The following is a 13,727-nucleotide window of genomic DNA, read 5'->3' as shown; positions in this document are numbered from 1 at the left end:
TTTTATACTGTAGAAAATCCTATTTTATATTATTTTTCTTTGTATCAGAGTGTGTCCAATACTATTCTAAACAATGGCACTAACATCTGTCACAAATGTGTTGTTCACAGACACGTTCTCTCGTTCTGTCTTTAAAGAGAACACACATGCTGCTTCGTTTTGAATGCTTCTGGTTCTGTTTTGCCCCAAAATCAGCAGACAAACATACTTTTACACTGGAGAAGTCATGGTGGGAGGCAGGTGCCTCTCATTTTCAGGAAGGGATGGCAGGGTTTGTGACGACTCCCAGCTCCACTAGGTGTTAATTCCAGAATGTCTGAGAATTTTATACCCAGCATAAATTATTTCTCTTTTTGAAACATTTCTGAGCGCCAGAACTGTGGAAATATCAGCCCTGGTTTTCAGCCTGGAACTTTGAGATACTATTGGCCTGATCCCTTGAACAGATCTTGAATATCATGCGATACTTGTAACAGAAAAAGGTTTCAGGAAGTAAAAGGCACGCTTTAGATATCCTGTAATTCACATACAGTGCATGTATCCATGTAATAAAGTCCTGTGTGAATATATCTTGCTGTAGTTAATGAAAAAGAATAATGATCTTAAGGTTGTTGGCTTCTCTCACAATGGGTGGAGTGCTGTTCTTGGGAATTTGGTACAATTTATAGGCTTTCATAACAAAATCAGGAGGTCAGATGCCTGAGAATTGGAAGATCTCTCTTCAGAGGTCAAGACAGCCTCTAAGCTGTGGTGTAATGAATATTGAGCATTAAGCTGAATGAAAATCTGTTCCTGCATATCAATCTTCATCCTAGTATTTCCATATTTTATGTTCTATTTATAATAGAGTCTGTAGTAAACTGCTGGAGGACCCTTTGATTTCAAATGTGCAGCACAACATCTCCCTACATGCCACCCTGTTTTCTTAGTTATTGCTGGTTTTCTGACCCTCCAGATTTGTATAATGGCAGGTATTCAACTGGTCAATACAAGCAAAATGGGGCAGTACCCTTCAAGGACTCTCTGAGTTCTGCAGAAACTCTACTGGATAAAATTACTTGTGTCTTGATAAAGTTACTTGTTTAAGTAACCTATACTTCAGTTACTTGGTAAAATGTCCAAGAAACATCATTTATAGATTTGTCAGATTCTTACATTAGAAATGCTGTTATGTAATTACAGTAAAATTATTCCTAATTCAAACTAAATGAATATCAAATATAAAGAAAAGTAATTATCCACAACAACTAAAATATATCAGTGTTACAAATATATACGGAAGACATAAATTAAAAATGGAAAAGCAATAAAACTGTCCTGCGTACACTCTGTTTCTTCCTTATCCATCTGACTTCCTGCCACTTTTCATGTCTTTGAGGTATTCCCTCTTTCTGCACACTTTGCATTAACTATAGATTAGATTTTCTTGCTGAATTGTGGTAACCAATCTCCCTTTCAACACCCTCCAAGGGTCCAGACAAATTTAATCTTTCTTCCTGAAACTTTTATTTCCTCCTTATCCAGGAGACAGTTTGCTTATTCTTCTTAATTAAAGTAAGCATTATTTCGCTTGCTTAGGGATATTTCTCTGTTAGATTAGATAACATCTCCTGTAATGTAGTGATTAATTAACATTTCCTCAATGAGTTGTAAAAAATCTTTCTCTCTTTCCGCTTTTCCATTGAAGACTAAGTTCCACAAAATAGGTTGAGACAAGTGTAGTCTGTCATTTCATGTGCATCTGATCCCCAGATACCTGGGTTATCAATGCCAAAAGAAGAAGCCCTGTTCCTCCTTCTTGAACCCAGATCCTTCCTTTTCTCTGATCCTCATCCTTCCTTCTCCCATTCAGCTCTGTCCACCTTGTTTCCTGCCAAGCAATATTTTTCCTTCTTTTGTCTTTCATAGGCCCTTGTCAGACCCTTCATTGAGCTGATTTAACTAAAATTGGAGGAAACTTCTGGAATAGTTTTAGGGAATTAGATCAGGTCATAATGTGATCAAATGAGAAAACAAAAAGGAGGAGAGAGGAATGGAAGAGCAAAACTTCTCCTTTGTTGTTCTAGTGAACCAGGTATCCTTGCTAAAAATCAGGAGAATCAGGTCTCCATGTTACTTCAAAATCTCACCTTTACTGAAACAAGGAGTTTCAGCTTGTCTCCCTTCCCTTCCCTTCCCTTCCCTTCCCTTCCCTTCCCTTCCCTTCCCTTCCCTTCCCTTCCCTTCCCTTCCCTTCCCTTCCCTTCCCTTCCCTTCCCTTCCCTTCCCTTCCCTTCCCTTCCCTTCCCTTCCCTAATCTGGCTCACTGTATTGATTCAAGTCTTGATCCAATATACGCACATTTGTGCAACATGAATAGTTATATGCTTGAAGCATATAGGTATACGTGTGTAAAATGTTGCAAGACTGAGATCTTGAGTAGTAGGCATTGCCATCTCAGAATCTCTTCTGTTTGTAAGAAAGGCAGGTATTGCTTTCACAGAGGAGAAAAGTCGTTGCCATCAGAGGTGACATGATAAGGGAATGACTAAGACAAAGAGGCTCCAACAAAGGCTTGTAGAACATCTCTTATCACACAGACAAAAGGACAAACTGATTCATACTGGATTAGCGTCTAGAAGGGCAGTCAAACATTTAACCAGGACTAATGACATTGAGCAATTTTTTTACCAAAAAGGAAAGAAATAAACTAGTCAGACAATCCCTTTAGGTGTAGCATACAGAGAAGTAAACAGAGGCAAGACATCTGGGAATAATTTTAGGTGCCTCGGACAGGATGTGAACCCTGGAGTATACCCAACCAATGGGAAACAGGGGAGGGAAAAATTCAACCAGGATTAGGAAATAAAAAGGTGTGTTTCAAGAACTGAAAGTGTGCCTACTTGCTAGGTCACCCGCTCTTGCAAGGAAGTGAATAAAACTGTGCTTCACAGAGGATTCTGCCTGAGCCTGTTTCATTTGGACTGGAATTTATTTCTCACATGTTGAAATCTAAATTAGGATAAAGGAACTACTAGATTGGACAATAGCTCTAAAAAGCCACATTTTATATAAATGTCATGTTAAATGATGGTGTCAAAGTTCTTTGTGATATACTAAGATTTAACTCTTAGTATTGAGTACCAGTGTAAATTCCACATGAGACAAAAACAGTCAGCTATTTCATTTCTTAATATGAATTTTAATTTCATATGTTCTGTAATTATGTGAAATAAGCTTAAAAGCTAATACATTTTCAAATTTTCTCCATATTTTAAAAGGCATGAATCAGTGTCTTAATAAGTTAGACACCCACTCATGAATTGGTTTGTCAGGAGGGTATGTTGTTCTTTATAAGTCATCATTTTTGTGAAGATGAATAATAATCTGTCTTCCTACTATGATAATTAAATTATTCCTTATTTCTCTAACTAAGCATTATTTTAACATTCATATTGTTTGGATGAATGCTCCTTTAAAATGTTTCCTCTTCACTGAGACTCATACTCTGAGTCTTTTCTGAAACTGCTGGTTGAAGACTGTATATTGCCATTAATGTTATATCACAAAGGTCCTGATTCTATCAGGAATCCCTCGTGGAGTTTACATAGTCACAAATGTTCTACATTATTTAATTGCCTTTTCTCAAAGTTATTCTGCAAGGTTTTTACAGGCACAGATGTTATCTTTTCGAAGTATACACTTTGGGCTAAATCTTCCATTGGGGCCAAATCAACCAAAAGGTTATTACACAGTGTGAAAGGAAACATTTCCAAGGCTCTAAATAATGGTATAGTTAATCTGAACATCAACAAAGTTGAATGTTGTATGCACAAATGGTTCCAATAAAAATGTGGAGGCATTTTTTATTATCAGAAGCAGTTACATTTAGCTGCATGAACTTCTCTAAGATGATGTAGTTGTACTGTTGGAACAGAGCCATATCTAATGTTACAAATGCACTCCAGGTGTTAGAGGGAAAATTCATCTCAGGAATTTACCCAGAACTAGTAGAAACAAGAGGAGATGGATAATTTCCTCTGTTACTTGGACAGATGTTTAAGTCTGACTGTTTTGGAAGCTTGCAGTTTTCATTCTTGCCACCACAAAGAATATATCCTCAAGGATACACAAGGAATTACTGGCCAACAACTAGGCAAAATTAATTTATCAAGTCGGTGCTCCAAACTGAGAATTAAGAGAAAAATGAATGGCTCTAATGTCTAGGACCCTTTACAGAAGAGATCAGCTACTACGAAGAACCTCCTCACTGCAAAATTACCTGGAGAAGAAAAATTGCAAGCATGATCCAAAACCAAAAGGAGTCCCATCTATTACATTAATACACTTGTGAGGTGGGGAAATGGACTCTTCCTCACTTCTGTAAGACTGCAGTGGGCATTTTGGAAAATAAGATGCACTATTTGTAGAAAAAAATGATGCAAGTCAAGACTTGTTTTAGTAATCTACAAGTGGGTGGGAGGTGGCAAAACACATAGCAAAGTAAATATTAATTGATCATTAACTCCTCCATATGGCACACTGTATTACAGAAATAGCCAACCTGTGGCAATAACAGCCTCAAATCTGTACTGTACCTTCAGTTCATAATGGTTATTAAAACCCAATAGGCAGAGAAATTATGTAGGGTTCAGCTTATTGTACAAGTGTATACATATAAGGCATACTATCATAGAAACATACTGGCATGGAAACTAATTTATTGCAAGTCTTGGTAGCCTTACAAGCAACTGAGCCTTTCAAGAAACCATCCAAAAGGACCTATATATAAACAGTCACTTTTCTGCTATCAAACCCATGAGTGACTGCCAGACAAAGAAACTGACAACCTTATTCATATCTTCAGAGGACAAAACACCCTATGTACTGTGATAATAAAAAATATAGTTAAACCTGTACTTTATATGAGCCTTCTTTTTTCACCCGCATGTAATAGTCTCATATTTTTTGCCTCAGTGACTGAGATTTTTCCTATCAGTCTCTTGATATTGGAAATACAGCCAGTCAAGGACATCAATACCTAAAATCAACATCTCATATTTTAGGCAGTCAGCCACTGGGATAGAGTCTAGAATCTTGCATTAGACAGTAAACTCCCTCTGTAGTGTGTTGAGAGAGTAAGGTGATCGCTAATAAAAGCATTAGAAAGAATTGAGTCCAAAACTAACGTCCAAAATAATATCCAAAACCTTTCTCACATGAAAAACTCTCCACTGACTAAATACCTTCCTGTTTCACTGAATTTTCTAAGAAACTTGGAGTTATGTTTCTGAACATGCCCTGAGCTGTCCCAATTTAAAAGTCTCAATATTTATTTTCCATCTAAATGTGTTCCATTAAGATGCAGCAACAGGGAGTGGAATACTACCTAACTTTTGCCTTGATTTTAGGGACCTAAAGAAGGCAATTATTACATCAAGTTTTTACATTCCTTGCACAATCAGCCTAAAGGCTTCCCTTGACAGTTTCCAGAGGGAGGTTATATTTTCCTAACTCAGATTTCTAAAATTAGATGGATGGGATCTTTGTGGGGATGACTTATCTGTTGTCATCTATTTGTAAATATCTATTTTATCACGAGATGAATTGTGCCTTAGGCCAACCTATTTCTTCCTATTGACTGCAAAAAGAACTTCAGGTAGCTGACTTTGATGGGATACCTACACTATAAATTTGGTCAATGAATATGAACTTACACGTTATTCTGCCTCTCTCTCTTAAGAATACCTAATACACATCAGTAACATATAGTTTCCTGCAGCATCTTCTGTGGGCATCTTCTTTCAAAAAGAAATGAAATCTTAAAGGCCCAGGAGCAGGCTGTTAAATGGCCGGCCTGGATGAACAAAGAGCTCTTGATGGGACTTAAGGAAAAAAGGAAGGTTTACCACCTTTGGAAGAGGGGACAGGCAACTCAGGAGGAGTACAGAGATCTCGTTAGGTTATACAGAGAGAAAATTAGGAAGGCAAAAGCCCAGGTGGAGCTCAACTTGGCCACTAACATGAAGGACAACAAAAAAAGCTTTTATAAATACATCAACAAAAAGAAAGCCAGGGAGAATCTCCATCCCTTACTGGATGTGGGGGGGAAAGTTGCAACCAAGGATGAGGAGAAGGCTGAGATACTGAATGCCTTCTTTGCCTCCATCTTCAATAGTCAGACCAGCTATCCCCAGGGTGTTCAGCCTCCTGAGCTGGAAGATAGGGATGGAGAGCAGAACAACCGACCCATAATCCAGGAGGAAGTAGTCAATGATCTGCTTCTGCACCTAGACACACATAAGTCTATGGGGCTGAATGGGATTCACCCAAGAGTACTGAGGGAGCTGGCGGGAGAGCTCACCAAGCCTCTCTCCATCATTTATCAACAATCTTGGTCAACAGGGGAGGTACCAGATGACTGGAGGGTGGCTAATGTGACGCTCATCTACAAGAAGGGTCGGAAGGAGGATCCGGGGAACTACAGGCCTGTCAGCCTGACCTCGGTACCAGGAAAGAACATGGAGAGGATCATCTTGAGTGAGCTCTCATGGCAAGCCATGAAATCGGGGCCAGCCAGCATAGGATTAGGAAAGGGAGGTCCTGCTTAACCAACCTGATCTCTTTCTGTGACCATGTGACCCACCTGCTGGATGCGGGGAAGGCAGTGGACGTTGTCTATCTGGACTTTGATAAGGCCTTCGACACTGTCCCCCACGGCATTCTCCTGGAGAAGCTGGCGAATCATGGCATAGACAAGTGTACTCTTCACTGGGTTAAAAACTGGCTGGGTGGCCGTGCCCAGAGAGTTGTGATTAATGGGGTGAAATCCTCTTGGCGGCCGGTCACCAGTGGTGTCCCTCAGGGCTCAGTTTTGGGGACAGTTTTGTTTAATATCTTTATCAATGATCTGGATGAGGGGATTGAGTGCACCCTCAGTAAGTTTGCAGACGACACCAAACTAGGTGGGAGTGTTGATCTGCTTGAGGGTAGGAAGGCTCTACAGAGGGACCTGGACAGGCTGGATCGATGGGCCAAGGCCAACTGTATGAGGTTTAATAAGGCCAGGTGCTGGGTCCTGCCTTTCGGTCAAAACAACCCCAAGCAACGCTACAGGCTTGGGGAAGAGTGGCTGGAAAGCTGCCCAGCAGAAAAGGACCTGGGGGTGCTGGTGGACAGACAGCTTACCATGAGTCAGCAGTGTGCCCAGGTGGCCAAGAAGGCCAACAGCATTCTGGCTTGTATCAGGAATAGCGTGGCCAGCAGGAGCAGGGAAGTGATGGGGCCTCTGTACTCGGCACTGGTGAGGCCTCACCTCGAGTACTGTGTTCAGTTCTGGGCCCCGCTGTACAAGAGGGACATTGAAGTGCTGGAGCGTGCCCAGAGGAGAGCTACCAGGCTGGTGAGGGGTCTGGAGACCAGGTCATATGAGGAGAGGCTGAGGGAGCTGGGCATGTTTATCTTGGAGAAGAGGAGGCTGAGGGGAGACATCATTGCCCTCTACAACTACCTGAAAGGAGGCTGGAGAGAGGTGGGTGTTGGCCTCTTCTTACAAGTGAATAATGACAGGACCAGAGGAAATGGTCTGAAGCTGTGGCAGGGGAGGTTTAGATTAGATATTAGGAAGAATTACTTTACTGAAAGAGTGGTCAGGCACTGGAATAGGCTGCCCAGGGAGGTGGTTGAGTGACCATCCCTAAAGGTATTTAAGAAATGTCTAGATGTGGCACTTGAGGGCATGCTTTGAAGGGCAGAGATTGTAGGTTGTTGGGGTTTTTTGTTTGTTTGTTTGTTTGTTTTTTGGGTTTTTTTGTGTGTGTGTGTGTATGTATGGTTGGACTCGATCATCTCAAATGTCCCTTCCAACCGTGAAGATTCTATGATTCTATGATTCTATGAAATGTAGAAAGGGTGTTTTACTTATTCATTATTATCAATATAAATTGCCATATCTGGAATAGGTGACAGATTATCTCCCTAACTGCAATATTGTATCTCTTTGTTTCATTCTGTGTTATATCTTAAAGAGGATGGATGAGGAGTGCCTCACCATCAATTGGAGGTCAGGGCATGCAAGTTTCTGCATAGTGAAGACAGTGCTGAAGCAGGAAGCTCTCATTTTCTCTTTCTTATTACTCTGACCACTAGGGTGCTATATAAAAGAGGAGCAACATCAGATCCTCTGACCACCTTTATGGAAAAAAAAAGCAGGAACTGTAACTTTTTGTGGAACCTCATCCAGACAATCTTCATTAGGCATTCTCAGCATACACAACATGCAAGGCATTTGAGTGGAAAAACTGCTGATTCAGACCCTAAAGTTAGTTGTGGACAGTTTCCCCAGGTGTCATATTCCTGTTCTACATCAATGGCTGTTGGCTAAATATAATAACTGAGATGTCTGTGGGTTTTCAAGACATTCACATGAGGCTTAGAGGTTTGATAAGGACCTATGGGGGAATCTGAGCCTTTCTGAGGTGAGGACTGGAGGTTACCTTAGGTCAACCTGAGATCTAAGAGGTTACCTTAGGGTATCTCAAATGGAACTAGATGCCTAAATTGAAGCTACTGCACCAAACTGTAGACCTCTGTTGATTTAGGCACCCAGTGTACTTATAGACATGTAAATTTGCACATCTTAATCTGACAGGTTAATCTCTCCCTAGATTCTGAAGCAAAGCGAAGAAGTAATGAGTTTGTTTTCAAATTTAGATAACATCTGTACAGGCCTGCACTGAGTCTATTCCTAGATTCTTGTAACCTAAATGAAAGCTTTATTTATGGTTCAGTTTCAGTTTATGGTCCTTTCTAAAAAGAGCTATGGATTTTTAGGTGGTGATAATACCTGCCTGTGGAACTGTTTATGGATGGGGCATGTATAGAACTTTAATGTATATATTTGTGATTGAAGATTTGATCCAAAATATCATCTCTTTCTGAGATCAGTCTTAAAAAAAATCTTCAACATGCTTTCCACTCACTATCAATAGGTGTGTCTAAACAAAAATATTGAGGGGAATATTACAGAAAGGGAATACTACAGAGGGATTTATTTGCAGACATGAGTATCACTGACAGAATTGTTAAAAAAAAGCTAGAATCATTTATAACTTTTGTTGGAGGAGCCATTAACACGGCCAAAAAAATCATATCCCATGAACTGCATTGGAATTTATTGAGGCTTAACTATACTTGGTCTTAGTACCACACAGATTGTGTGAATTCATTAAGAAAACAAAGCAAAAGAAGCTGGTCAGTCACAGATTATAATTCTAGGTGGAGAAGTTTCCCCTAAAATATATGGGTTTGGCACATTCTTCCTATTCTTAGCAACAAAGAATATCATAATAGGGGCTTTCTATCAAATCAATTAGGATTTCAATTTACCATGCTTTCCCTAACTCAGCGTTCGTACTGCCCTTTGAGAGAAATTAATCCATTGTGATCTATACAAACACATTTCCTGTCATTTTCTCAAGCTTAACTCCACAAAAATTTGGTGAGAACTGGGCTGTGACAATGTAACGCCCAGTCCAGATAAAGAAATATTTTCCTTATTTTCATGGGAATTTCTAAATTTTCTTTCTGTTTTCACTTTCTTCGTTTGTGAGGAATGGACTTTAATGGTTTTCTGAGGAGAAATAAAACATCTTTCCTGACACAGACTTTAACTCTTGTTCCCCTAAGCAGAAAGAGCAACCTTAATATTACAAACAGTGTCAATGCATTTTAGCACAACGTTCGATGTGTTAAGCATTTCACTGCCTTGCTTTCCACAAAAATTAATAAGAATTTGGTAATCTTTGTTCGATTAGGAGAATGAAGAATATTTTTCACATCTCACTTTTGAACTCTTAAATTATTCTTCCACTTTATATTCTGCTTTAAATTATGTGGACCAAATTCTGGTTGTAGTCTCACATCTCCCGTCAAAATCTCCCTTTGATCTAATAAAACCTAACTACATTTACCAGAGAGAGAGTTAAATATCAGGACTAGAGACGAACAAGCAGAATTTGTATGTGGAACTCCAGATCTGCACCTTCTCAGAAAGCTAATCTTCTTTTGCCCCCAACCATTTACAAGATTTTATCGTGAATAATTTCTAGAGTTGGAGTACAATGGTGAGGAAGGCTCCCATTTTATTTGGTATGATTTTGTTTGTTTATCTTTTTGAGAATTCTTGCCAAATAAATAAACAAATAAAAGTCCTGTATTGACACAAGGAATACTCCTTCTAGGAAATTATAAACCAGCAGGAAATTCTTGTCTCATTGGTAAGCCTCTATGACAAATATACGAAACTCCTATAGTTTCAATAACGTCAACATCTACTTGTAAACGCTCCATCCATTTTGCATGGAGTTGCATTACTCTAGCACTTGTCTTTCCCAGAAGCATTCACTCCACTTTATCTGAGTATTTGATTTAGAAATCACAGCTGTCCTTTTAAATACAAAGATCTACATCTAAGTAATAAATAGTGAAATGGAGTAAATATCTATAATATGCTCTCCACCACTACAGTTGATATCATAAGCATCTGTAATTTTGTAGTCTTTGTGTTACAAAGCCTGAAACCAATTTTATCTATCAATGAGACAGTGAAGAATTTAACCTGAACCATTTCACAGATGATTTTTTGAGTTTATTATTTTTAAATAAGCATAATTAAAATCTGTCTCTAGACTGAACACTTCCTGCAGGAACTTTCTCTGCCATGAATAACTATGTACCCATACTTTTCTCATACAGTAACATAAGTGAATTTGCATGTTCCATTGAACTCCATTTCTTTGTATTGCTTAGTTGTATGACCAGTCTTCTGGGTGGAGTTACATGGAGTTTTTTGGTTACAGAAGATTTTTAGACCTATATGTGGAGTTTTCCACGCACAAATGTCAGTGTTAGTAGTATAAGGAAGGCAAGTATTTGATCACAGTGATATGTAGTCTTTTTTTCATTCACCATCCAGCTTTGGTGAATGACACCAAACTGGTGTCATACAGAAACTAGGTTCATGCAGTTATGTTGTACATGTGTGTGTGTGTACAATGCTTTTAATTGTGTTGTCCCTAGTAAATTTTTAATCCGATCTTAGCTTCAACAAAAAAAAATGTTGAAAAAGTTTTAAAAAAGGTATCGCTTACATGTTTTGTGAAAGTAGCAAATGGAGAGAGGAGGAGGAGCCTACAGCTGACGGGTCTGATAGAGAAGCTGAGGCATGCACAAATACCTTATTCATGAGTTCACACTTTAGGATATATCTCAGTTGATCTTTGTTGCATCCTGGAATATACCCCTGGAATTCTGATTCCCCGGTCATTCATGATGGAAGCTCCTTGGGATGTGTAATAAGATTTCATCTGTGTGGATAACAGAGTGAAGAAGTGAAATAGCCCTGACAGAGGCAGATGAGGAACCCAGATCTGCAGTCTTGCAAGCCCTCCTGGCTGCCGGACCAGATGTCATCTAGACACAGCCAGAGACACCTTATAAATACTTCAGCCAACACTGGAAACTTCAATCAGAAACTGCAATCAACCACAAGACACAGAATTGTAGGAAATAGGCTTCATTGTTTCTGATGGTCATGGAAAAGAAAATTGCCTGTATTTTCTTTGTGAGAAGTTTGGTATTTTTGCTTTTACAGAAACATGGGGTGATTTCCCTCTGTGCTGTTCAGGTGTTTGTCACGGGAAAGGAACAACTTTACTTGAAAAGTACAACGAGCATCATTATGTTAGGAGTATATATTTACTGAAAATGTGGCTCAGAGATATGTTTTTTGCACAAAATATTCACCCTTCTCAGTTCAGTCCTAAGAAGTATCCCGCCAAAGTTTTGTGCTTAATGTATGTATAATGTGAAGAAACATTTTAATTCTCATCAGGATCCTTTGGTTTTACCCCTTTAAAGAAATACCAAGTTTCTATTCCTGTGCTAAAATAGTTAGATCAGTTCAGGAGCTTGATTGTTAACATCATCGTTATACAAAACAAAGGCAGCTCTTTTTCTCTGTAGTAGACATAAAAGGAGATTGTAATAACTATAGACTCTGTGACAATAATGTAAAACCAAATTAACTCCATCTATATTGTCTGTATTCTTCAGACCATACACAAAACATTTTGAATTTTTTACTTCCTGAGTTTTGTGTATTTATTTTTATTAGACATGAATCATTTTCTAACAAACTGACATCATTCTATTTAGTACTTTGCATGACCACCATCAATGCAGTATTTCCATGTTTCAGAAACATTAGTCCATTTATTATTACAAAATCCCGTAGAGACAAGAAAGTATCATCTCTATTTCTACAGATGTTGCCAAAGACCACACGGTTAAGGCTACATCAGAACCTGGAACTGAACCAAAGACTCTAAGTCCCAGCCTTCCTGGTAAGACTATCCTTATAAATTTCCTTGCGGACTCCCTTTTTAGTTGCCATTTCAAGCAACACTCTACAGCATGAAGTGATAATTGTGTAACCTTATTTACAGCTCATCAAGAGTTTCCACAACTTGAAACAGAGAACAACATTTTCTTGAGTATAAAGGAAGTCAATGTCAGATATTTTCATCTTTCTTTAGAGGTTAATTCCAAATAAAAACACTTTCAATATAACTGTGTGATATTAATGCAACATAGCTGATTATCTGTAGTGTTTGTAGCACAATATGACTTCTAATAGAAAGAAGAGAAAGCATTTAATCAGGTGGACCCTTTGGTATAGCTGCCAGTACTCTTACTTCTCAAAATCTTTCGTTGCATTTGATCCAAGGATCTGTGTTGCCAGACTGATAAGACAAGGTCTTTATTAAGGAAAAGAAACGTAAGAAATCACACTTGCAATACAGTTTTTTGTTATTTTCTTCTGTATTTCAAGTTTGTGGTTTTTAAAGGAAGAATTACATTTTTATCTATTAGGAATTTAGCAGGTATTAGATATCTAGAAATTAGATATTCGCCTGAACAAATTAACAGTGACCCCTTTTCACAGTATCCTCATGGAGAAACTGACTGACCATGGCTTGGGCAGGAGTACTCTTAGCTGGGTTAAAAACTGGCTGGAGGGCTGGGCCCAGAGACTGGTGATGAATGGGGTTAAATCCAGTTTCTGGCTGTTTACAAGCGGTGTTCCTCAGGGCTCTGTACTGGGGCCAGTTTCTTTAACATCTTTATCAATGATCTGGATGAGGGGATTGAGTGCACCCTCAGTAAGTTTGCAGATGACACCAAGTTGGGTGGGAGTGTCGACCTGCTTGAGGGTAGAAAGGCTCTGCAGAGGGATCTGGACAAGCTGGATCGATGGGCTGAGGCCAATGGTATGAGGTTCAACAAGGCCAAGTGCCAGGTCCTGCACTTGGGTCACAACAACCCCATGAAATGCTACAGGCTTGGGGAAGAGTCGCTGGAGAGCTGCCTGGCAAAAAAGGACCTAAAGGTGTTGGTTGACTGCCAACTGAATATGAGCTGGCAGTGTGTCCAGGTGGCCAAGAAGGCCAACAGCATCCTGGCCTGTCTCAGGAACAGTGTGGTGAGTAGGACTAGGGAAATGATTTTCCCACTGTACTCAGTACTGGTGAGGTGCCACCTTGAGTACTGTGTCCAGTTTTGTGCCCCTCACTACAAAAAAGACATTGAAGTGCTGGAGCAGGTACAGAGAAGAGCAACAAAGCTTGTGAGGTCTCTGAGGAGCAGCAGAGGGAACTGGGTCGTTTAGCCTGGAGAAAAGGAGGCTC

General features: G+C 39.4%; 1 protein-coding gene across 9 annotated transcripts in view; it reads right to left on the bottom strand.

Moving 5' to 3' along the window:
- GPC5 (glypican 5) overlaps nucleotides 1-13,727 on the bottom strand; it is a 738,578-nt gene that overhangs the window by 199,802 nt on the left and 525,049 nt on the right. The window contains exon 7 of one of the 9 annotated variants that reach the window (XM_063336302.1): nucleotides 11,322-11,345. The exons of the other annotated variants lie outside the window; for them this stretch is intronic. The gene's annotated coding sequence lies outside the window, so the exon portion shown is untranslated. Of the gene's footprint in view, nucleotides 1-11,321; nucleotides 11,346-13,727 lie in introns of those variants that run through there. 9 annotated transcript variants of the gene reach the window in all.

The sequence above is a fragment of the Chroicocephalus ridibundus genome, chromosome 1, assembly GCF_963924245.1.
Source record: "Chroicocephalus ridibundus chromosome 1, bChrRid1.1, whole genome shotgun sequence".
NCBI classification, from domain to species: Eukaryota; Metazoa; Chordata; class Aves; order Charadriiformes; family Laridae; genus Chroicocephalus; species Chroicocephalus ridibundus.
This window is presented reverse-complemented; position numbering and strand designations above follow the sequence as displayed.